Source organism: Coturnix japonica, chromosome 10 (genome assembly GCF_054131305.1).
Source record: "Coturnix japonica strain WE chromosome 10, WE-NBRP24, whole genome shotgun sequence".
NCBI classification, from domain to species: domain Eukaryota; kingdom Metazoa; phylum Chordata; class Aves; order Galliformes; family Phasianidae; genus Coturnix; species Coturnix japonica.
This window is the reverse complement of record NC_140672.1, coordinates 26,667,278-26,689,144: the sequence shown is the minus strand read 5'-3', so window position 1 is coordinate 26,689,144 and position 21,867 is coordinate 26,667,278. Positions and strand designations below refer to the sequence as shown.

Sequence of the window (21,867 nt, the reverse complement as noted above, 5' to 3'; positions counted from 1 at the left end):
AGCAGCCTTCCTCTACCCAGACAGAGCTGGTGAAAGGTGGGCGCTGCGGGTCCTCCCAAGGCTCCCACTCCTCTGGCATCACCGTGACTTCATGCTGTATGTTCACCGTGAGCGATAAGGAGTGGAAAAGCAGGCCGGCCTCAGGAGCACGCTGCTCTTGCTCTCTTGGGCGCCAGGGAAGTTCCTGCAGTGCTGGGTTGCGTGGCAAGCTGTCTCCCATGTAAGATGAAGCGGTGAACGACAAGGAAGTACAAATGTCTCCAGGGCTCCAGCCGCTGTTTGGAGGCAGCAGGGACGGGTCCAGAGGCTGGTTCATTCCCCAAGCTGCTGCAGCACGCATTGGCTGGCTGTGAGAGGCTCGAGCTCGGCGTCGGCTGCGGTTTCTCCTTCGGCACTTTGGAGGCCGGGGTCCCCTGGCTGCAGCCGCCTGGGTGCCGGCTGCCGGACCCGCTGCCTGCAGGCAGCCCCTGCGGGAGCAGGAGCAGCAGCAGCAGCAGGAGCAGCAGCAGGGGCCCGTCTCGGCTCTCCTTCTCCGGGCAGATCTCGGCCTGCGCTGCTCGAGGAGCCGAGAGCTCTCTCCTCCGAACTCTGGGTTCCAGTTGACGAGAGGCTGCAAAAGGCAAAGGAGAAGAGTCAGTTGTTATCACCTTGCGCTTGAAAGACAGCAAGGTACAGGAGATTTTCAATTGCTAAAGACGGACATGGGAGTGAGCAGCATCACGAGCCGATCCTTGACCACCTCTTGCAGGGTGGGAGCGTCTTTGCTCAGTCCAATTGAAGTTTGTCCTTGCAGACATTTCTGCGACAAAGCGGTTTTCGCTGTGCCACTCGGCAAGTGAAATCCTTCTGAACACCCTGGGGGTTCTGATGGGGTGTCATTGTGATGGCACGTGTTTGTGATGGGGGCTTCGGCCACTCCCAACATGGAGTCACAATGATCACCCCAAGGTGATGCCCAGCCCTTTTCACCAGAGCTGTGCTCTGTCCTTTCATCCCCATCTTGTCTCAATGCAGTGCTGCTTATAAATCAGATTATAAATCAGATATAATTCCATGGGCTTTTCTGAACTCTCATGATCTGCAAACAAGAAGAGAGCAAGAGTTTCTACTGCTTTGTCCAGTATTTAATGAAATGTTCATCTCTGATCTGTGGTTTCATCTCAGTTTAAAGCTGGTTCTTTTTTTGCCTGTTTAAATGTACAAAGTATTTGTTGAGCGAGGGTCAAATCGCAGCTTTTACAATGTTGAGTTCTGGCCATGTTTTGGATCTGTGATATCCACATTTACTGCCATTCAAACCATTCCTCAGTTCCCTTCAGCAAAACTTTGGAACAGAGCAATTAAACATGAGGCAAAGTGACAAAAAGCAAAACATAAAACACATACATAAAAATGTTATTCAACAAGTAAAGTAACTGTTATGGGTTAGCCCTCAGCTGTACCTTCAGAAATGGCCTGGAAAAGCACATTCTTTTTCAGTCAGTCAGCCTCCTTGATGATGATTCTCTTTCTTCTTATTTAGAGACTTAAAGCCATCCCTGTCTTTCCTCACATGGCTTCCTAACATTGCATCTGTGTTAGGAAAGCTGGGATTTAAATGTGATGCAGTATTTGAAATGAGGCTGGAAAAGGCTGCCTTCAAACCTTGGGAGGAAAGCATTACTAAGAGAATATTGGCCTCTCATACCACGCATCTACAAAATGCCCGTCCTCATTTTGACTTGACATGGTGTAAGCATGAATAAGATGTGGATCTCTAAGAGAAGACGTAACTAAATCCTGCTGCAATGCCCAGCAAGGAGAACATTTTTTCTGTAATGACTGTGTATAATGACTCAAAGAGAAGACATATAACAGTATTTCTTTATGTTTTGTGGATAATACTTCTTTTGGTTTTCACCTTTTCTGCAGATAGCAAACTGCCCTCTGTTACTGTGAGATGTATGCCACCTAACTGAATGTGATTTTGCTGGAGATGCATCCAGAGCAGAACAAAGCTGTCTCTGGCTGCCCCCTGTGTTTTCCCCTCTCCATTAAAGCGGTAGTTCATCCTGTGGGATGAAAGCTTACTGTGCTGCCCTGGGGGATAGTGATTGTGAATGGCAACTGTGTCAGGGCTGTGTCTGGCTGCTTGTGTGGTTGTACACATGTTTAGAGGGGAGAGAGGACAGGACTGTCATATCCATATATAAGCCATTATGGATTCGAGCCCAATGGAACAAGAAATTCAGTAGCAATAGACAAGGAAAAACAGAAAGATGGAATCTTTGTTTTCTGATGATGTGTTTTTGCTATACTGCTTATCCAGGGATGAGCATGTGTCCTAGAGGCAGCATCATGGGAACATAGACAGGTATCCCACCACCTTCCACTCAGGTCCTCAGTGCTGTGCTGTGGGATATTGTGGGAGCTGATGGTGCTGACTATGAGGTGTACTTGATCCTTGCATTACAAACTTTCATGTGGTGCCATTCTTGGACTTTATGCTCTAAACAGACAAGGCTGAACAATGTGCCAGTCTGCTCTGCACTGGAAGGACAAACCCCACAGTGGGTGCTAAAATTCTTCTGGACATTTGCATTCCACAGGATTTTTACATGAGTGTAGAAATGCTCTGCTTATAAATCCGTTCCTCAGGTCACAGCTTTTGTAAAAAAGAAGTGACTAAACAAACTTGTTGCCCTGTTATCAGAAACTGAAGAAAAACTTCAGATTCTTTTACTGGCCATTCCAGTTAATAAGAAAACCAGCTCTAAGGCCTGTGTAAAATACAGGCGCTATCTGCATGGTGCTGAAGGTAATGAACGACGCTGATCGCTAACTGTACCAAGAAGAAAAGGTAAGCTCAGCCTTCAAGTCCCCACGGGCTCTGTTTCGATGACCTCTTTCATTTCATCAGCTCCACTGGCACGTTTTTTTCCCAGCCTGAGTAGGGAAAAATCCAGCTATGTGTGTGTGCCAGCAGAGGGAGCGCTCAGCACACGAGATTGAATCACGGAATATCCCGATTTGGAAGGGGCTCTCAAGGATCATAGAACCACAGAATAGTTGGGTTGGAAGGGACCTCAGGGCCCACCCAACCCCTGCCATGGGAGCGCTGCTACCCAGCAGGTCAGGTTAGAACAGGGCCATCCAACCTGGCTGACCCCTTTACTTTAACCCTTTGAGGCTGATCTGTCAGCCCATGGTTCACCCATATTTTGCCTGGATTTTATTTATTGTGGTGGTGGCCCAAATGTGGTTTGACTCCCCACCCCCAGTTTCTTTTAAGGCTAGGGCCCCTACTTGTTCTTAGGCTTGTGGCTGGATTCTCTGACACACACTGAGAGAGCTTGACATGCATTTACTACATATTTCCTACATTTAAAGTCAATGATTGACGGGATTAACAGACTACAAGCTGTGAAAGCTGAAAGGAATGAGGGTTTATTTAAAGCAATCAGTAGATAAAGCTTATCTTTGTTATAAGTAACATTCCTTTTCCATCAGTAACTCAGTGGTGCAAATGTAAGCTGAAAAGTAGAGAAACAAAATCTGTCCCTCTCAAAGAACTAGCATAGATTTCTCACAACTTATAAGCCAATATGATAAACTGAAAAGGCTAGATTTTTTATTTCTCTACTCATTGGTGTTTCTGCACATCTCATTATTTAAAGGGACTCTTCCTTGCTCAAGTATGATGGTCTTCTGAGTTCCCAACCTGAAGTCATGGCTGTGTGGTACCCTCCTGCACCAGCTCTGCTTTGGGGTCTGGCAGTTCCTTCTGTAACTGCCTCCTGCCATTCCCACCTGGAGATTATGCTAAAGAATGGAGAGGGAACTTTGCAAATGAGTGAGGACAGTAGCACAGCACCTCCTGAGAAAGGCTTACTTCCACAGACTTTTATTGGTGGGCTGCACACATCAGCTTGATGTTACCTTAAGGAAATGAGAAAGTGAAGAGAAGGGACAACTGCACAGTAGACAGCCAAGAAACAAAGCCATGTAGTCCCCAGAGGATTTTCTTCTCCAGTGTCAGCAAGTAGTAAGGATGAGGAAGGTGACAATAACTCTTCTTGTCAGACTTTTCCCTCTGTTAGCAAGGGAAAATGAGGAAGAAAAGTGTATGCATTTCCTCCATAGCAGAATAAAGCTTAAGCAAGGCAACCTCTGTGCAGGAAAACAAAAAAAATCTTCTCTTGTATTTCCTTAATGTGAACAGTACCTTCTAGCTTTCCCCCTTACTTTCTCCCACTGATAGGAACCACATGGCATGAGCACTAGTTTGTGGAACACACCTTTTTCATCAATGGATGAAGTTTTATCAGGGTGGAGGATAACTGCCACAGCATTATTTCCAGTTGTAATCTTTGTCCTAAGGGTGTGTTAGCATGTGTGGGATATGGTACTGGGAGACTACAGAGCACAAAGTTCTGGATCTTTTTTCCCTATAAATATGAACTGTACTCCATAAAAACGCTTTGTCCAGAAGGTTGTTGTCAGCTATTTCTTCATAAGCTGAGAGCTTGCTTTTTTATTATTATTAATTTTTGTTTTTATTTATTTATTTATTTATTGGGAGGGGGGAGGGGGAAAGAAAGCATTAATGTGATATGGGGGAATGCAGAGATTCAGACTTTGGAGTAAAAGGAGAATACTGAAGGCCACATCTATTCACCAAAAACCACATCTCTCAGAACTCCAAGTTTACCAGGCCCAAAATGGAGGGAATAAAAGATTAATGCTGTTGCCTCATTCAAAACTGGGAAGAGACAAGCCCAGATGGCTCGTTTTCTTATTTTCTTTGCCTGAGGAATAAGTGTTACACTGCTGTTGACTGTTAAACACATCCTAACTAAGCAAGGTCCTATGTTTGTGTTTATCATTTTGATTGCTGTCATTTTCCTTTCTTTGTACAAAGGGAGAGACCCAAACAGAGTGAGGTTTTCTCCATAGGAAATGAACCCTGCTCCAAGAATTCTGCAGCCTGAACAGATGTGACGCACAAGACAAGTTTGTCAGCCTATTACAAATGGGCAGTTGCCTGAAGGACTGCAAATGGCCCTGGGATTTCTGTGACAGAACTGAAAATCAGCCCCTCAGCAGCCCAGCTTTGTCACCACAGACTTTCAGCCCTTCCCTCTGCCTTTCTGTGGGTGCAGCAACTGGCTAAGCCTGAGCTCTCTAAAGCATCTTATAGAACAGTACATCTGCGCTCACAGGTCAGCAGTAGGAGGGCAGAAGTGGAAGGACTGTGGGTCTGCCATAGCATCTGTGCATCACTCATTGATAGCTAATCCAATTCTGAACAGAGGATCTCACACTTAGCAACGCAAGAGGGCTAAGAGAATGATCCAGTTACACATTCTTAGTGTTGTGAAGCACACTAGGGAATAACTTGGGGAGACAGCCTGGAGACCCAAGTGTCAGGGTCTCTTAAACATAGAAAACAGCCTATTGTACTTATCTGACACATAAAAATTACACATTGCACATTCTTACTAACGTCAGCCAAATATCCATTCTATAATTAGCATATATTCACACTGCCAGATCCCCTGCTTTCTTTCAAGTGGTTTTCTTGTTGAGCTGTTATTACACAGTTTTTAATCATATTCATTGTACAGGCTCTCGTTTAATTTACCCTGCATTACCTGTGTATGTCTGCCTTGTGACAGCTGACACATACCTGCTGTGACCACAGATATTTCATGTCCCACCAAAACCCAGGGGTCTCTCCCATCATTATTTACCTTCCCAGCACAAAGAGGGAGCTGCCATCAAACTAAGAAGGGAATGATGAACCATACTCCTGCCCTTGTTACCCATTCCTGTAGGGAAATAAAGAAGATGGTTACCCTAAGGAAACTCTGCCATACTCTTCATGTGCAGCTCATCAGGAACTTTTCTGACTCCTATTTCATATTTTCCAGATTAGTATTTTTTGCCTGTAAGACATTCATGTTATTCATCTAAAGCAGAAGTCATTTTCAGTCCTGAAAGGGGCTCGTTCTTCACACTTTAGAACATTTTTCTATGAGCTTTGTCTTCCAGACAAATACTGAAGAAATCAGAAATATTTTCTGCATAACAGCAGTTTATATTCTGACTTATGGTGCACTGTCAATCTCCTTTGTCCTTCCACAAGAGAAAGCAACTGGAACAGGTTACTTTGTGTGGTAAAAGCGTAAGGAGAGCTGAAAATGAGACTTCTTGGACTTTAAGGAGCCACAAGAAGAGCCTAGAAAGTGAATGACACTCATATCTCTGAACATTTAGGTGGACACCAGGGGAGCAAAATCCTTCCTACTGTAAGAGACGAGCAAGTCCAAGACCTCCTCATAAGACTGGATATGTCCAAGTCCATGGGGCAGGATGACGTGCTTCCCAGAGTCATGAGGGAGCTGGTTGATACGCTCACCCAGCCATTCTCCACCGTATTTGAAAAGTCATGGCTGTCAGAAGAAGGCAGGAGAAGTCCCTGGGGTCTGGAAAAGGGAAACATCACTCCCAGTTTTTAGAAAGGCAGGAAGGAAATCACATGGGAAACTACAGGCCAGTGAGCCTTACCTCTGTGCCTGGGAAGATCATGGAGCTGTTCCTCATGGAAGAAATGTGGAGAACGATTTGGAGGTTCTGGTGGACAAAAAGATGGACATGAACCAGCAGTGTGTGCTTGCAGTCTGGAAGACCAACTGTATCCACAGAGAAGTGGCAGCATGGAGAAGTAGGCTCTTGCTCCCCTCCACTCTGCCTTCATGAGTCCCCATCTGCAGTACTGTGTCCAGATCTGGAGCCCACAGCACAAGAAAGGTGCAGAGCTTCTGTATTAGCTCCAGAGGAAGGTCAGAATGATAATTAGAGGTCTAGAGCACATCTCCTGTGAATAAAGAGAGGAGAATTAGGCTACATGTTAGGTTAGGTACTAGGGGGAAACTTTTTCAGACAGAGGGTGGTGAGGCAATGGCACAGGCTGCCCAGAGAGGCTGTAGATGTGAGTTACCAACAGTGGAGTCTGGGAAGGACAAGAATCTTCCATTAATCGGTGACTGCTGGAAGGCGACAAAAATAGTGCTCTGCATTACAGTAGTTGAATTCCTGTTCCACAAATTGTCCCACACTGCCTTCTATTTAGGAAACAAGCTCAGGGCACTCATTGCCTCATTGCTCCTTTTAATTCAGACCTGCTGCTTCCTACAGGACCAGAAAGACGTCTGCTTAAACACTTGCGTAAGCCTGCCCTGCCCCAGTCAGGCAGAGTAGTATTTGCAACGCCAAACCATAGCAACCTTAATGCAGATGGCTGCACCCTCAAGCTTCTCTGCCTGAATCTGGCTTCTTGTGGTCTTGTGTCCTCCATTGGTGTTCCAGCAGGGAAGATGCCTCAGACCCTTGGGGATCCCTTATACTTTCTGTGCCTTGGTTTCTGGCCTGTGTAGGAGGGATGTAGGACAGAGTGTTGAGCAGGAGACAACCAGATGCTGCAGCGATCGACTGGCAGAGAAGGACCAAAGTACTTCAAAGGTGGGTAGATGTGGATCAGATCTATGGGGCAGGAGCTGCTGTGGGGCTGAGGGGGGTCAGATCTATGGGGCAGGAGCTGCTGTGGGGCAGAGGTGTGTCTGATCTATGGGATAGGAGCTGCTCTGGGGCACATGTGGGTCAGATCTATGGGGCAGGAGCTGCTGTGGGGTAGATGTGGGTCGGATCTATGGTGCTGGAGCTGCTGTGGGTCTGATGGGGGATAGATCAATTGGGCAGGATCTGCTGTGGGGCAGATGTCGGTCTGATCTATGGGGCAGGATCTGTTGTGGGGCAGATCTATGGGGCAGGAGATGCAGTGGGGCAGATGTGGATCAGATCTTTGGGGCAGGAGCTGCTCTGGTGCACATGTGAGTCAGATCTATGGGGCAGGAGCTGCTCTGGGGCATATGTGGGTCAGATCTATGGGGCAGGAGCTTCTGTGGGGCAGATGTGGGTCTGATCTATGGGGCAGGAGCTGCTGTGGGGCTGATGTGGCTGTCATGGTTTTGTAATGTTGTAATTTTGCTCTCAGTATTCCACATCATAACATCATGTAAAGTATGGATACTTGTATTGAATGTGCAGTCCACAGAAGAAGACTACATATCCCAGAGAACAACAGGGGTAATGATAAGTCACGGGACCAGGACGCTGTTCTCGTTCCCAGGCTGGAGTGCCCTCCTTCTTCTCTCCAACTTCTCGGAGAGTGGGAAGCGTTCCAGCCGTGTCGCCTAGAGTTCACAGTCGGCCTCTCGGTTTTCGGGGACTCTCTCATTCCCTGTTTGTTTGATTTGTTAGCCTCAATTATATTATATTGTGTTATCTTGTATTTCGTTATCATATTTAGAACTTCTTTACAGTGAGGGTGACGGAGCACTGGAACAGGCTGCCCAGAGAGGTGGTGGAGTCTCCTTCTCTGGAGATATTCAAGACCCGCCTGGATGCCGAGCTGTGTGATGTGGTGTAGGGAGCCTGCTTTGGCAGGGGGGTTGGATGATCTCGATGATCTCTAGAGGTCCCTTCCAACCCCTACAACTCTGTGATTCTGTGTGATTTTGTAATCAAGCTGCAATCTGCCCGGGCAACAGCCAAACAGGCAGAGGTGTGTGCTCCAGACTGTGCCAGCCTTTGGCATCAGCAGGAAGCTCTGCCCATGCAATACTCCCCTTCTGGCTTCTTTTGACCTCCCTGTAAGGTCTGGTGGCACAGCTTGATCCCAGGTCCCTGCTGGGCTGTTACTCTGCCCCGGGAGCAGCTGCCAGGAAAACCAGTGCCACTGGAAAGGTGACGTGTGCAGTGATGGTCTCTGTCACTCACTTGCCTACTGTCTTGAACATCAGTCCATCAGCCTCCCAGGCTGACTCCTCTCAGTCCTCTGGGTACAAATCTGGTGCAGTGGTGCACTTAAGAGAGAGACTTACAGGGTCTGCAGATTGTTAAGGGCTATTTGCTGTTTAAAGCCTAGAAGCTGTTTCTGATTCCTTTAAACCAAACCCAAAGCATCGTGTGTGTGTGTGTGTGGATAGGTGTTTGTGGGTACCAGCGTGGGGAAATCACAGAACAATGTCCTACACTGTTGGTGTGACACTGTTTAATTGTGGTGGTCTCAGACCGCGGAGGTGGCCCAGGGTCTCTTGCAATGCATTCTCCATTAGCAGAAGTTGTCACTGGTCCCAAGAGGGAAGCCGGGGAGAAAAAGGTTTTTCTGCACCTCTAAATGTAGCAAGTCCTCTGCCTCTGTAGAGCATTGCATGGAAGCCCCTTTCAGGGAGCATCAGGACCAGGGCAGAAGGACCAGAGTTTCTTTTCCTTATCACCAGACCATGTGAGTTGTCCCACCACACACTTTGGCAACTTCTGGGGTGACTGGTCCACTGGTGACACTGTGTACATGGGCACAGTTGGAGCCTCTTGAGAAGGTGATTCTCCTTTGTGGAAATGGTCAGCATTGTGATGGGGTGAGGCTGAAATCTCTGTTTGTTTGAGAGCATCCAACCTGAAGCTGCTTCGTAGTGAGGAGGGTGACTGTGTCTGCCCTATGGGAGAACAAGTTCTCTGGGAAGGTTTACGGCTGCAGAGGCAGATCTGGGGACTTGTGTGCAATGAAAGAAGCTGGAGGAGAAGAGGGTTGCAGGAGCTGCTCTGCCAAGAGGGAAATGAAAGCACAGAGCGCTGCTGTGGGTACGTGTAAGTACCAATCTCTAGCCAGATCTTCTGCCAGTAAACACTTCTGAGCACCCTCTTCTGGAGGTGAACAGCTCTGGAGGAAGGTGTTTTCAAATGTCCACAAAGTGATGTTGATTGTCACACAGTAGCACCCATCACTTGCCTCCTCCATAAATCAGTTACAGTCTTGTTGGTGAACTTGAAGACAAAAGGTCAGCACGCTGGGACAAGCAGCCACACACCAGTATCACAGAATCACAGAATGACCCAGGTTGGAAGGGACCTCATGGATCATGAAGAACAAACCCCCCTGCCTGGCAGGGCCACCAAACATACACCTTTACTAGATCAGGTTGCCCAGGGCCCTGTCCAACCTGGCCCTGAACACCTCCAAGGACGGGGCATCCACAACCTCCCTGGGCAGCCTGTTCCAGGGCCTAACCACTCTCCTAGTAAACAACTTTCCCCCTAACATCCAACCTAAATCTTCTCTCTTTCAACTTAAATCAGTTTCCCCTTGTCCCTTAAATCAGTTTCCCCTTGTCCTGCTATTACCAGCCCCCTCCTCATCCTATGTGGAACACCAGTGCCAGCAGTGCGGCCGCCATTTTAGAACCCTCTCCATGTCACCTTGGTCACCGCTGCCGCGCGCAACACACTCACCTCTGACAGTTGTGGCAGTTAGCAGCCATATCGGCAGCTAAGAGGACTAGGGTAGAAGTTTTCCCTGTTTCAGGCGGGAGGATGGAGCTGGGGGCCCTAGGAGTGAGAAGGAGGAGGGGGCCCGCCATGACCACCAGGCAGAGGAGGGGTAAGAGAGCCATATTCATTCATGCCTGGACCAGCCCCGTGACCACCACCCATGTGGAGCCTATGGAGGTGGATCCCCCTCCAGAGGAACCGATGGAGGTGGATCCCCCTCCAGAGGAACCGATGGAGGTGGATCCCCCTCCTGAGGAACCGATGGAGGTGGATCCCCCTCCAGAGGAGCCCATGGATGTGGATCCGCCTGCGGCATAGCTGGCCTGGCACCACACCACCGTGCCAGGCCCCGCGTTGGCATGGTCACAGCTTCACCATCGCTGGTCCAGGCACTCGGCTCCTTTCCTGCTGCGCGGCCCCTGCCCCCAGCGTTAGCTGGGTGGCATTATTTAACATCTTCTTCTCCTCCTCCTTGTTGCTCCACCAGTTCTGTGGGCCCCCAGTTCCTTCTTCCCCCTGTTGGAGTTAGGTGCTTGTTCTGTTCTTTGTTGTTGATGGTAGTGTTAGGTTAGTGTTAGCGTTCAGTTTAGTTTTAGCGTTAGGGATAGGTTCCTGTTTGTTTTTTAGAGTTAGGCATAGGTTCCTGTTTGTTCTTTAGGGTTAGGCATAGGTTTCTGTTGTTATTTTAGAGTTAGGCATAGGTTAGTGTTCGTACTTACAGTCAGGCATTGGCTGCTACACTCAAGTCAAAGTAACCGCTGCTCCTTGGGTAAGCACGCAGCTGGTTGCTCACCCCGAGCAATGAGTGCGACTGCCCTGAGAGCAGAGGTTTGATGTCATCTGCGATGAACTGAATTTCCCTCTTGGGACTTTTCCTTTGCAGAACATGGAGGAGCAGAGCGTGAGTGGCTGAGAAATGGAGCTGGGACTCAGGAGAGCAACACGTGGCTGTGTCCCAGAGCTCCCAAAGTGTGGCCATGGCAAGGTAGGCATGCCTTACCGTAAGCGTTGTTCAAGCACAGCTCCTGGCACTGTCTGCAACAGATCCGCTCTCTGCGAGCTTTCTTTCAGTCACTGGTGTTGTGCAGCACTGCCACGGCACGGCCCTCAGTGCGTACCCGAGGAGCGTGAAAAGGTAGGTGGTGAATTTTCATCTTGCTAATGCTAGGATTAGGAATGGTGAGCATCCCTAAAAGAGTGGCCACGAAGGTGTGATCTGCCTCGGGGAGAAGTTGATTCTTGCCTCTTCAGCTTTTCCCTTCTTTTCTGTCCACCTGTCCTTTCCAGCTCCTCCTCCCCTCAGCTGCAAGTGGGGCAGTGCTCGAGTGTGAGGACTCTTCCTTGGCATGCGGTAACAGACAATGCAGATGTGAGTTTTGTGTCCTTCCTTGTTCTTGGGTCCGTAGCCCAGGGATATCTTGCGAGCAGCTCTCTAAGTCAGCCTGTGCTGGCAGCGTGCGTGAGTGAAATAGTGCCTCTTTTTTCCCTCTTGCAGCAAGCTTGCCGAGGCAAGGCAAGCGCTACTCAGCTGAGGAAGAAAGCCGAGAAGGAAAGCAGAAAGCAATGATGAGGGCTTGAGCAAGAAGCTACAAAGGACAGCAGAACCACCTGCAACGCTTCCTCGGAGGTGGCACCAAAAGCTGCTGACTCAACAGTCCAGTTTACTGGCACAGCCGTGCTTTCCCTGTCGTGGACGGTGGAGATGATGGAAGTGAACTGGACAGGAAGGGCTTGTGCTGCGTTAGAAGCAAAGAGGGCTTCACCTAGGCAGGACTTGGTGTATGGCAAGAGCTGGAGACGCTGTGTTCCTTCAGGGTGTGTCTCTTGAGGTCCAGGCCTGGTGTAGGGTTAGGTTGAAATAGGGCTGGCTGGGACTGGAGAGGGAGGAGGTGACGTAGCCCCATGGTCAGGCTTCTCCTTGGGTCTGACTGGAGGCTGAGTGACTGATTGCTAAGCGGAAATCCTGGGCACTGGGGTTTCATTTTGGGGTGTGGGCGGGGTAATAAATAGAAGCCAAATCTTCTTGTACACAATAAAATTGAAGCAAACTTTCTAAACCTGGTGCTGCCTCTTTCAGTAGCTGGTCAGAACGTCCCTCACTCAGGCTGGCAATCACAGGGCGATGAAGCGGTCAGCTTCACGTCTCTACCTTGACATGGTGCATGTTTTCCACTGTTTCCTGTTGGTCTTCCCAACCTGTGGCCTTTCAGCCAACCCGTAAGTGCTGGTGACAGGCTGTGAGCATCTCCTTGCTCTCTGAGGACTGACAGAAAGAAACCAGAGGAGGGGAAGCAGCCCGTCAGGAAGAAGGGTGTCCCGTGCTCAGCCCCTTGAGTTGGCCTCTCTTCCCTGAGGGCTCCTTCAGCTTCTGATGCACCGTGTGTTGCTGTTTGCCCTGGGAAGCCCAGCTGCACGCTGGCAGCCGTGGCCTGTGCATCAGCCTCCCCTTGAGGCCCAAGGAGTTGTTTGTTTCTATGTATTCAGTATTGGTGTGGCATTTTGTTGTTTTGTTCTGCTTTGAGATCAGGGGTAATTTAACACTGCTGGAAGTAATTGGGGTTCAGGAGTAGCATATGTAGAATTTTGATCATGCAGCAAGTTGTGATTCCTACTGTGTTAAAGAACTGGCACACACATATACGTCTGCAGCCGGAGCTTGATTGACTCTCGTCAATACGGCCTTCCAAACCCCGGCCCTGGGGAGTTGTCCAAAAATTTTCCAACCTTTTGTACTACCTAAGTTTATTTTAAACAGACAAGGAGGAGTAATCTCTTAAAGGCTTTTTTTAAGGCATTGGACTAAGTTTTGATTATCACATCTCAGGAAGCTTCTGCATTCCACCTAGTGCTAATGTGATACATCAAGAACAGATTACACAAGAGATTCAGGCCTTGCTGCCAGTCTTTTATGAATCCGAACTTTGTTTCATGTTGCCAGATATTCTGGTTTCCTTTTCAGGAGATTCCTTTGCTGTATAATAAGAAGGCCAACTGCATCCTGGCCTGCCTCAGAAACAGTGTTGCCAGCAGGAGCAGAGAGGTGATTGTCCCCCTGTTGTCAGCACTGATGAGGCCGCAGCTCGAGTGCTGTGTTCAGTTTTGGGCCCCTCACTGCAAGGAAGACATGGAGGCCCTGGAACGTGTTCAGAGGAGGGCAACAAAGCTGGTGAGGGGTCTGGAGCACAGGCCGTATGAGGAGCGGCTGAGGGAGCTGGGAATGTTCAGCCTGGAGAAGAGGAGGCTCAGGGGAGACCTCATTGCTCTCTCTAACTTCCTGAAGGGAGGCTGTAGTGAGCTGGGGCTCGGCCTCTTCTCTCGTGTCATTAATGATAGGACCAGAGGGAATGGCTTCAAGCTGCAACAGGGGAGATTCAGGCTGGACACTACGAGGTATTACTGGTCAGAACAGTTGGCCAGGCACTGGAATGGACACAGGGAGGTGGTGAAGGGAAGGGGACGAGGGCGAGGAAGGAAGGAAGGGAATGTAAAGGAGGGAAAGTGAAAGGAAAGACATGGAACGAGACGTGAATTTTGGGTCCTTTTCTGGCAGCCGCCCCCCCCCCACCAGGCCCCAGCCCGGCCTGAGCCAGGTGACAGTGACAGGAAGTGCTTCCTGCAGGCGGCGGAGAGCACTTCCGGGCCATGGCGGCATGGCGGCCATGAGCGGGGCCGGGAGGAGCGGGCTCTGTGCTGCGAACGGGGTCGGGCCTCGGTGCGGGGGCACGGAGGGGCTGTCGGGGGAGGAGCTCGCAGCGCTGCCGGCACCCAGAGGCGGCGCCCGGGCGGCTCCACGGTCTCACTGTGCTGCGGAGTCACCCGGCCGGCCCCAAAAGCCTGGAGGCAGAGCCTGAGCCGGCCCCGGCCGTGTTGGTGTGCTTGTTGTTCCGGGGCTGTGAATGAGGACTCCCTGCTGGAATTGGTGCCGATGGATCCGCACACCTCGGTGCCGTGTTGGGCTGGGGCAGTGGGCATGGATGAAGGTTTGTACGGATGGAGTGGGTCTGGATTGCAGTGAGCGGGACGAGTCCGGGCTGCGGTTTGGCGTGGTTGTGTTGGTTGCTTTTTTGCACGCTTTATTGCTGTGGCCGTAGAATTCCCTCTTTCTTACCATCTGATCTGTGAAGGCTTCTTTGTGGGAGGGTTTTGAGGGATGAGGGAGTAGAAATTGCTTTTGTCACGAGTCATCTGGAAAGGTTTCACAGAAACAGCGACATTTGCAGAAGGAACGTATTGGCATTGGCAGTTGTGCAAAATACTCATTGGGATAGAGAGGAGAGAGTACCTGCAGAAGACCATTCTCTTCTGGTTTTGAGGAAGCCAGGGAGAGCTCGTATTCCAGCTTAAGCAATGTTCTTTTGTCACACTCTGTGTCCTGTGTTGCGTTCCCCAGAGTTTCATCTCTCCTTTCGATTCCAGTTCTCCTGACAGGTTAGGCTTGAATTCAGCATAATATCTGCTTCTCCCTGGGTTCAGGTTCTTTGCGTCTCCTGCCTGCTTTTCTCCCTTTTCTTAATGGAGAGTGGAGTTTCTACCACAGAGCAAAGTTTCCTGATTAACAGAAACAAGTATGGAACATATTAGATGAATATAGCTCTGCATTTTTTTCTTCCTCCGGGTAGCAAGGGACTCCTGTGCTCTCATTAATATCAACAGTGAGTAGATGCTGCCTGCTATTGGAGCCTAAAATGCTTTCCATAGTTGAGTGGTTGGAAACATAGGGTTTTAACTTAAAATTGTTTGTGCAGGGTGAAGGTTGGGAACACAATTAGAATACAGTTACACAGTGCTCTATCCCCAGAACTTTCCAGCATTTTTCTTAACACAGCTTACGGTTCATTTCAAAACAAACTAACAAAGATGAACTTGGGTTAGCGTAGCCCGTTTTAAATGATCCTTCTGTGTCTTTTCCAGGCTGGTAGCAGAATGGAGAGTTTCCTGAGGCGCTGAGGAACAGACACAAGCTTCTTTTGAAGGCTTCAATGAAATTCTGCCCCAGCAGTATCTGCGGTCCTTTGATGCTAAGGAGCTGGAGGTAAAAGACTATTGTCAGATCCAGGCTGCTACATGTAATACTTGAATTTCAGTCAGAGTCTGAAGAGCAGAGTTCATTAAGGCTGGTGGTTCTGCTTTCAGGATGTGTGAGAGAAGCCTTATGTATCAGGTAGTATTTGGTTACTGTGTTGTTCTTCACTTTCTTCTTTGCAACCAATTTAGACACATTTCTAATGTTAAGATTCTGCCAGCATAAATTTTTTGGCTGACAGTGTTTTTGTAGTCCTTGACAATGTGATTTGCGTGTGTCTAAAGAGTGAGTGACTGGAAAGCAAGGGAGATAAGAAACAAATATCAGCGGATGGTCAAATTACAGAGTGGAGCAGGTTTTAGCTGCTTTTGGTCTCTCCAAATTATACTCTGCAGCAGAACATCGTATTTCTAGCACAGAATTGTACGGTTAGGCAATGAGAAAGTATGGTTTATATGTCTAAATGCATTCGTTTTCATGACTGGTGTATCTTCTTTGTTGCCACGGATGTTATTACTTGCTGTGGAAGTTTCAGAGTTTAATATTAAAACCAAGCGTACTGTGATTGCGGGTGCTTTGAAGTACAGTAGTATTTCAGTACAATAGTCTTGCTGTAGAAGCAAAGTAGTAGCTTGTAGTTTCCATGTTTATGAAATTTTTCTTCCCTAAAGGTGCTCCTGTGTGGAATTCAAGAAATTGATCTGAATGACTGGCAGAGGCAATACCATCTACCGGCATGATAGCAGAACCTGCAGACAGATATTGTGGTTCTGGCAGGTTTGTAGACTTCTTTTTTCCACACAAGAACGCAGCAACAGCTTAATGAGCAATAGTCAGAATTACTCAACAGATAAGTAGCATGTAAATGTAAATGATAACTGCTAATCCAGCTGTCCCATGGGGGATGGGGAAGTGAACATTTCAATATTAAACTTGACATCAATGTTAATTATTATTTTTCAGTTTGGGAAATAAATAGATAATGAGAAGAGAATGAGATTTCTACAGTTTGTTACTGGAACGTGCAGATTACCAGTAGGAGGATTTGCTGACCTCACGGGTAACGAGCCCTCTTTAATGCATTTTATGCTCATGTTATTTCCTTTTTTCTTAATAAGGACCAAGCTGTGTGTTTAAGGGTATTTTTTAATGAATTTATATGGAATCTGAGTCTTGCATATTGGTAGAGCTATGAGAGAAAAAGGGATGGATGGAATGTGAACACGCCTTGCATCAGTGACTTGATCCATGGTTTCGACGTGGTCCTGGCAGGGCAGACTGCTCTGGGTATCCTTGGTTGATCAGAGTGGCAGGACTAGGTAAACTCCAGAGATCCCTTCCAGTACCAAACCAACGATGTGATTCAGTGGTTGAGTTTCTTTGAAAACCGCTTCATATTGATGCATTTCACTACGTGGATTTCTTCAGAGGGATGTAGTGAGAGACAAATGTCTTTGTGCTCTGCAAGTAGTTATAGTCTTGTTTTCACGCGCTGTGTTCATGTATTACCTACTGGTATACACGGGCAGTTAGACCTAAGAATTCATTGTTTGATTTTTGTACAGGGAGCAACAGACCCCAAAAATTTTGCATTGAGAAAGTTGGAAAGGAAAACTGGTTACCTGGAAGTCACACCTGGTAAGTACAAAGGATCAAACTCTGCTGTGGTTCTGTTCTTATGGATGGAAATCTACTTTGAGATTTTAGGAAGTGGGTGTGATATGGAAGTGTCTGAGACTGTGTGAAAGCAAAGCACTGGGCTATGGCAGTAAGCTCTGCTGAGTAATAGTTGAACTTCTGAAAAGCAGTTTTGTTGTGGAGCTGATTCCATTGTAAACGCCATGGATCTGCACATCACTAAAAACGTAAAGCTACTTTTAGTACTTAAGGTTGTCCTTTTTTTAAAGAGTTTGGGATTGATCTTTCATTATCACCACGCTCGATCTTGGCAATGAAAATAAATAGCCACGCTCATGCTCCCTCTTGGCTGGAGAAAATGTAGCTTCAGCTCAGTTTCTCAGTTACGCTGGTGCTTTGTGAAGATGCTCAGATTTTAAGTTTCAGATACAGAAGAGAGATTAGGTGAGACTTGTTACTAAATACATTGCCAGTTCTGGAAAGTTATCGCTGCTCAGGTGCTTGTTGTGCTTTAACTCTCACTTTCATAGACAAGTGCATGTCAAGATACAGGTGTTTTAGAGGGTACAAATGCAGTTTTCCTTCTGAACAGGACAGTTCATATGCCTGTGTTCCTAATGGATATTTGGTGGTTTAAACTGTTGTTCAATACTTAAGGTTTCTCTTTGTTTTCAGTTTCAATCGCTTGGACCTTCCAGCCTATAAGAATTATGAGCAGCTGAAGGAAAAGCTGTTATTTGCAACTGATAACCCCACAGCATCTGCTACCCCAGGTAATATTGGACTTCCAGCTGAGATGAATGACTTTACTGCTCCCAGCACTGCTTGAGCAACCTGATCTGTGTGAATTCATACTGCATAACAAATACATACTCGTATGTAGCTGCCAACTAATCCCAATTCTCAAACATGAAAGTAACTTCTGTTTCGTTGTTTGCCTTATGAAAATGACATGAAAAACTGAATGAGATGCAGAGCTGCTGATGGACGAATTAACAAAGCCTTATTGCTCCAGGTAGCTCAGGTGTTCCTATATGAAGCTGCACAGTAAATGCGTCATGTCTTCATCTGATCAAGCAGCGGGAGCTGATATTTTAATGTGTTTCTATTCCAGAAAAAGAAAAAAAAACTTGAAAAAGAAAAGCCTGTTAAAATTGTCTTGTTTGCATCATTCTGACATGCTGTGCTCTGTCTGTGAATTCAGCTCTTGGTTCTGTTGGTATCTCCAGCCCCTGATTCTTGTGGTGTCTTCATTTTCTTCCAGCATCACTGTTTGTATATTGCTCTATTGAACAAGGACATGAACAGGGATCAGCAGCACTGGATGGTAAAATACTGTATGAAGATAATTGTGGAAATATCCTTGTATTGTAATTTCCAATACTCAGGAAACTGTAACAATATCTCTGTAAGTCAAATACTTTTATAAAATGACTCAAAGAGATGCTCGTCCTGTCGTTATTGGTTTGGTGTTACGAAGCACAAGTGTAGAAATGAAGGATTGAACTGCTGCAGGGGGTTGCAGGTAGGCTGGGTTTCTGTCGTGTGCTATTTCTGCCTGCTGGGGATGTGAGCGGGCATTGGGCCCGAGCCCCGCTTGTGTTGGTCACAGCACAGGGGCTGCAGGAAACACTGGGAGAGCAGAGCAGGGAGAGCCGGGCTGTGTGCAGGCCGGGGCATGACACGGAACCTCGGCAGCTGCGCAGCTGCTGAGCTTTTCCCCCAAGTCTGCAGACTCTCAGGTGATAAGGCTGTGCAGCAAAGCCAGCTGGGCACTGCTGATACTGCGGGCTTAGGGGATGAAGCCCTGCAGCACCCGTAAGGTACTCCCTGTAGTCTGCCATCCTTATGTGCACAGCTGCTGTAGGTGTTGTTGGAGCAGTGGAGCGGCAGTGCGGTGCTGCAGGGCAGCCACACACCCCAGGGGCTCTCCATAGGCTGCAGTGATGTGACCCAAGTCCCACACTCACTTTCTTTCCCATTCCCAAGAATGACATACCAGTAGCAAAATGTTTTCCCCTTTTCCCAGTGTCCAAAGACAAAGATGAGGTGTCTTAGCAAGTGCACCAGCAATGTGTGGAGCAGAACCGCCGTGGGAGCCACTGTCACACCTGAGCTGATCCGTTTTAGGCTTCCCATGGAAATGTAGCACTTTGACTCTTCGTTAGTAAATCTTTGAGGTTGCATTTGACCTGCTGTTGCAATGTCTGCTGCTTGCTCTTCATGCAGCTAGTCAATGTATTTGTTTATGTAGTCAGTGCTAGGGTTTGATTTAGACAGCTCCGTCATCTTTCCAAGAGCTGCACCATGGTCGGCTGTGGAGAGAGGGTGAGTGGGAGGGGACACCTGTGTCCCACAGTGGCTCCTCCAGTCAGTGAAGGTCCTGAAATTGGTCTCTTCAGCTAATAGGGAGCTTTCCTCAGCTACCGTGTGTTTGGAGAGAGGAAGAGCTGTCCCAGGACCTTCAGCTGTGAGACTCTTCAGACGGACCTTGTGGAGACAACTGCAGGTGTAGTCTGGGATGGAACGGCTCCTGTTTGGCTCTTGTTACCCACATGCAGCATGTGGTTATTGAGCTTATAAGGGAGCAACATAGGAAAGAATCCTGTTCTCATCTACTACCTAATGCTAAGTCATTCCTCCTCACGGGGAAGTGACTAAGCATTGGTCCTGGGTGCTAGGAGAGGAATGTCAGATCTGAAACCAGTGTGAATGATGGACAGCCTTGTTAAACACAGGGCTGCTCTGCAGTGCAGAGGTGCTTGTGAGTTCAGAAGATACCTGCTGAAGGAGAACTGCTTTGCTGTTGGATGTCATCAAGCTGCAATCTTCCCAGGCAACAGCAAAACAGGCAGAGGTGTGTGCTCCAGACTGTGCCAGCCTTTGATTCTGTTCCTGAGGTGAGCTGCGCTTTGCTCGCTGCAAATTCCAACTATATTTGTAGGAATTATTTCTATGAATAACACAATGGTGGTGTTTGAGTCACAGACAGATGCAGCAGAGCTTTTGCTCTGATCTTCTCAGGAACTCAAGCAGCTTTTTGGCATCCCCACCTGGAGCCATTGAAGCGTGCAGCCAGGAGCTGGACTCAGTGGTCCTCGCAGGGACCCTCCAGCTCAGGAATTCTATCATTTTACAATCACTGAGCTTGGCAGACTTGCAAAGAGTGTGGATGTGACAGCAAGCAATTAGCATGGCCAGCATCAGGAACCCATGGTTATGAGCTTAGGGCTGGTTTAGGTTTGCCAAGCAGGGGGACTAATGCTGGGATCCTTCTCTCCGGCCTGGAGGCTCTCACACAGCAGCATGGTTCTGTGTTTGGCAGGTGGGTTGGACCCAGGCTGTGCAGGAATCAACTGCGCTCTGCTTCAGCTGCAGTCTGAGGGCCTTTAGCTGCAGCCAGCTGCTGTTCACACAGGGTACAGAAAGCTCCAGAGCCACACAAGGGCCTTCGGGCTCCAAGTGAAACCCCACAAGCTGAGGGGAAGGAAGTGAACATCACCAGAGGTGGTGACTGCAGAGCACTGATGTGTGGTGACAGACCGGGGTGGGCGGTGAAGTTGGGAAGACCAAGAATGAAAGATGGGAAAAGCAGCTGAATTTAAAGGAAGAGATGTGAAACCAACAGGATCATCACCCTGTAATTGCCAGCCCAAACAAGGGACGTTTTGACCAGCGACTGCTCTGATCCACTTAACAAAAGCCACAAAACCACTCCATAAACTTAGAAGAACTGCTCAAAGCGACAAGCTACAGGTACTGGAGGAGAGCAGGACCTTTGCCCTGCAGTCAGCAGCAGTTTCAGACACACCAAAGCCGACACTGGTTTGCTTCCGTATCTCTTGTGGGACGGCCCCAGCCAAATCATCCCTTCTGGTCTGAGGATGAGGAGGGTCAGATCCTTTCAGAGCACCAAACCCGGCAGCCAACCTCATCACCAAACAAGCAGCCAGGATCCAAACGCCAGCACTCTCCATTCATCATCCCACTTCCTCGCTGCAGTCAGTCCAATGCTTCATGAGATTCAGAAGCAAACAAAATCAATACAGTCATCTTGATCCCTGCAGGAACACGCTGTGAGCAACAGAACACCTTCCTGGAAGAACTACCTCCATGAACAGAGGCAGCGACCACCTCCTCCCCTCCTACAGCCTCATTGCTTTCTCCTTAAGTATCACCACACGGAGCCTTGACCCTCCCTGGCACCCAGGCACCAAAGGGCTCTTTTCATGTTTTTTACACCAGGCTGGGAAAGAATCTTGGCTTCAAAACTTCCAGAGCAGCAAGAAGGAAGTATTGGTTCTTTTCACAGACAGCCTTGGCTCTTCCGCTGCTGCCAGTGGGGAACATCAGCAGAGAGCATCTCTAAAGCAGAGAGAAGCACATGTATGAGAATGAAAGTCAATTAGGTCTGAGCAGGATTAATAGGGATTTAATTGAACTATGTGAACTGGAACTCAGGTCACGAGCTGCTTATGAGCCTGCCTCAAGGGATCATGCAGCTTGCACTGGAGGAGCACAAGGATGCATTGTGAGCGGGACAGCATGTGGTCAGAGAGGGAGACCTGCTTGAACAGTCAAAAATGGAAGAGAAAAACTGCTTGAGATAGATGCCTGGGAATTTGAGGACTTACCGCACAGTCTTTCCTTCCTTTCCTCTTCTGGGGAGGGAACCAAGTAACACCAGCCAGAGCTCACCCAGCTCACCGCTCCTCCTGCAGTCCAAGTGGCTGCCAGGCAGCTCCCTGCTACAGCTACACTTGCCATGGGGCCTACAGAAATCCCCATTATCAATTGACTGAATCCCCATCTAATCCCCCGATCCTATTAACAAA

At 48.2% G+C, this 21,867-nt stretch overlaps 3 long non-coding RNA genes across 6 annotated transcripts in view; 2 read left to right on the top strand and 1 right to left on the bottom strand.

Moving 5' to 3' along the window:
• Positions 1 to 21,867, bottom strand: part of LOC146759547 (uncharacterized) — a 154,795-nt gene that overhangs the window by 42,682 nt on the left and 90,246 nt on the right. The window lies entirely within an intron of this gene.
• On the top strand, positions 11,206 to 12,428 carry LOC146759553 (uncharacterized). Its single transcript, XR_014932453.1, has 4 exons — positions 11,206 to 11,356; positions 11,443 to 11,506; positions 11,659 to 11,769; positions 11,867 to 12,428. It is a non-coding gene; the product is annotated as an uncharacterized LOC146759553 (long non-coding RNA).
• LOC146759552 (uncharacterized) lies at positions 15,051 to 17,805 on the top strand. Of its 2 annotated transcripts, XR_014932456.1 has the most exons (5): positions 15,053 to 15,403; positions 16,066 to 16,171; positions 16,358 to 16,454; positions 16,960 to 17,032; positions 17,708 to 17,805. It is a non-coding gene; the product is annotated as an uncharacterized LOC146759552 (long non-coding RNA). The 2 variants fall into 2 exon arrangements; XR_014932457.1 differs by lacking the exon at positions 16,066 to 16,171 and having other exon boundaries at positions 15,051 to 15,403.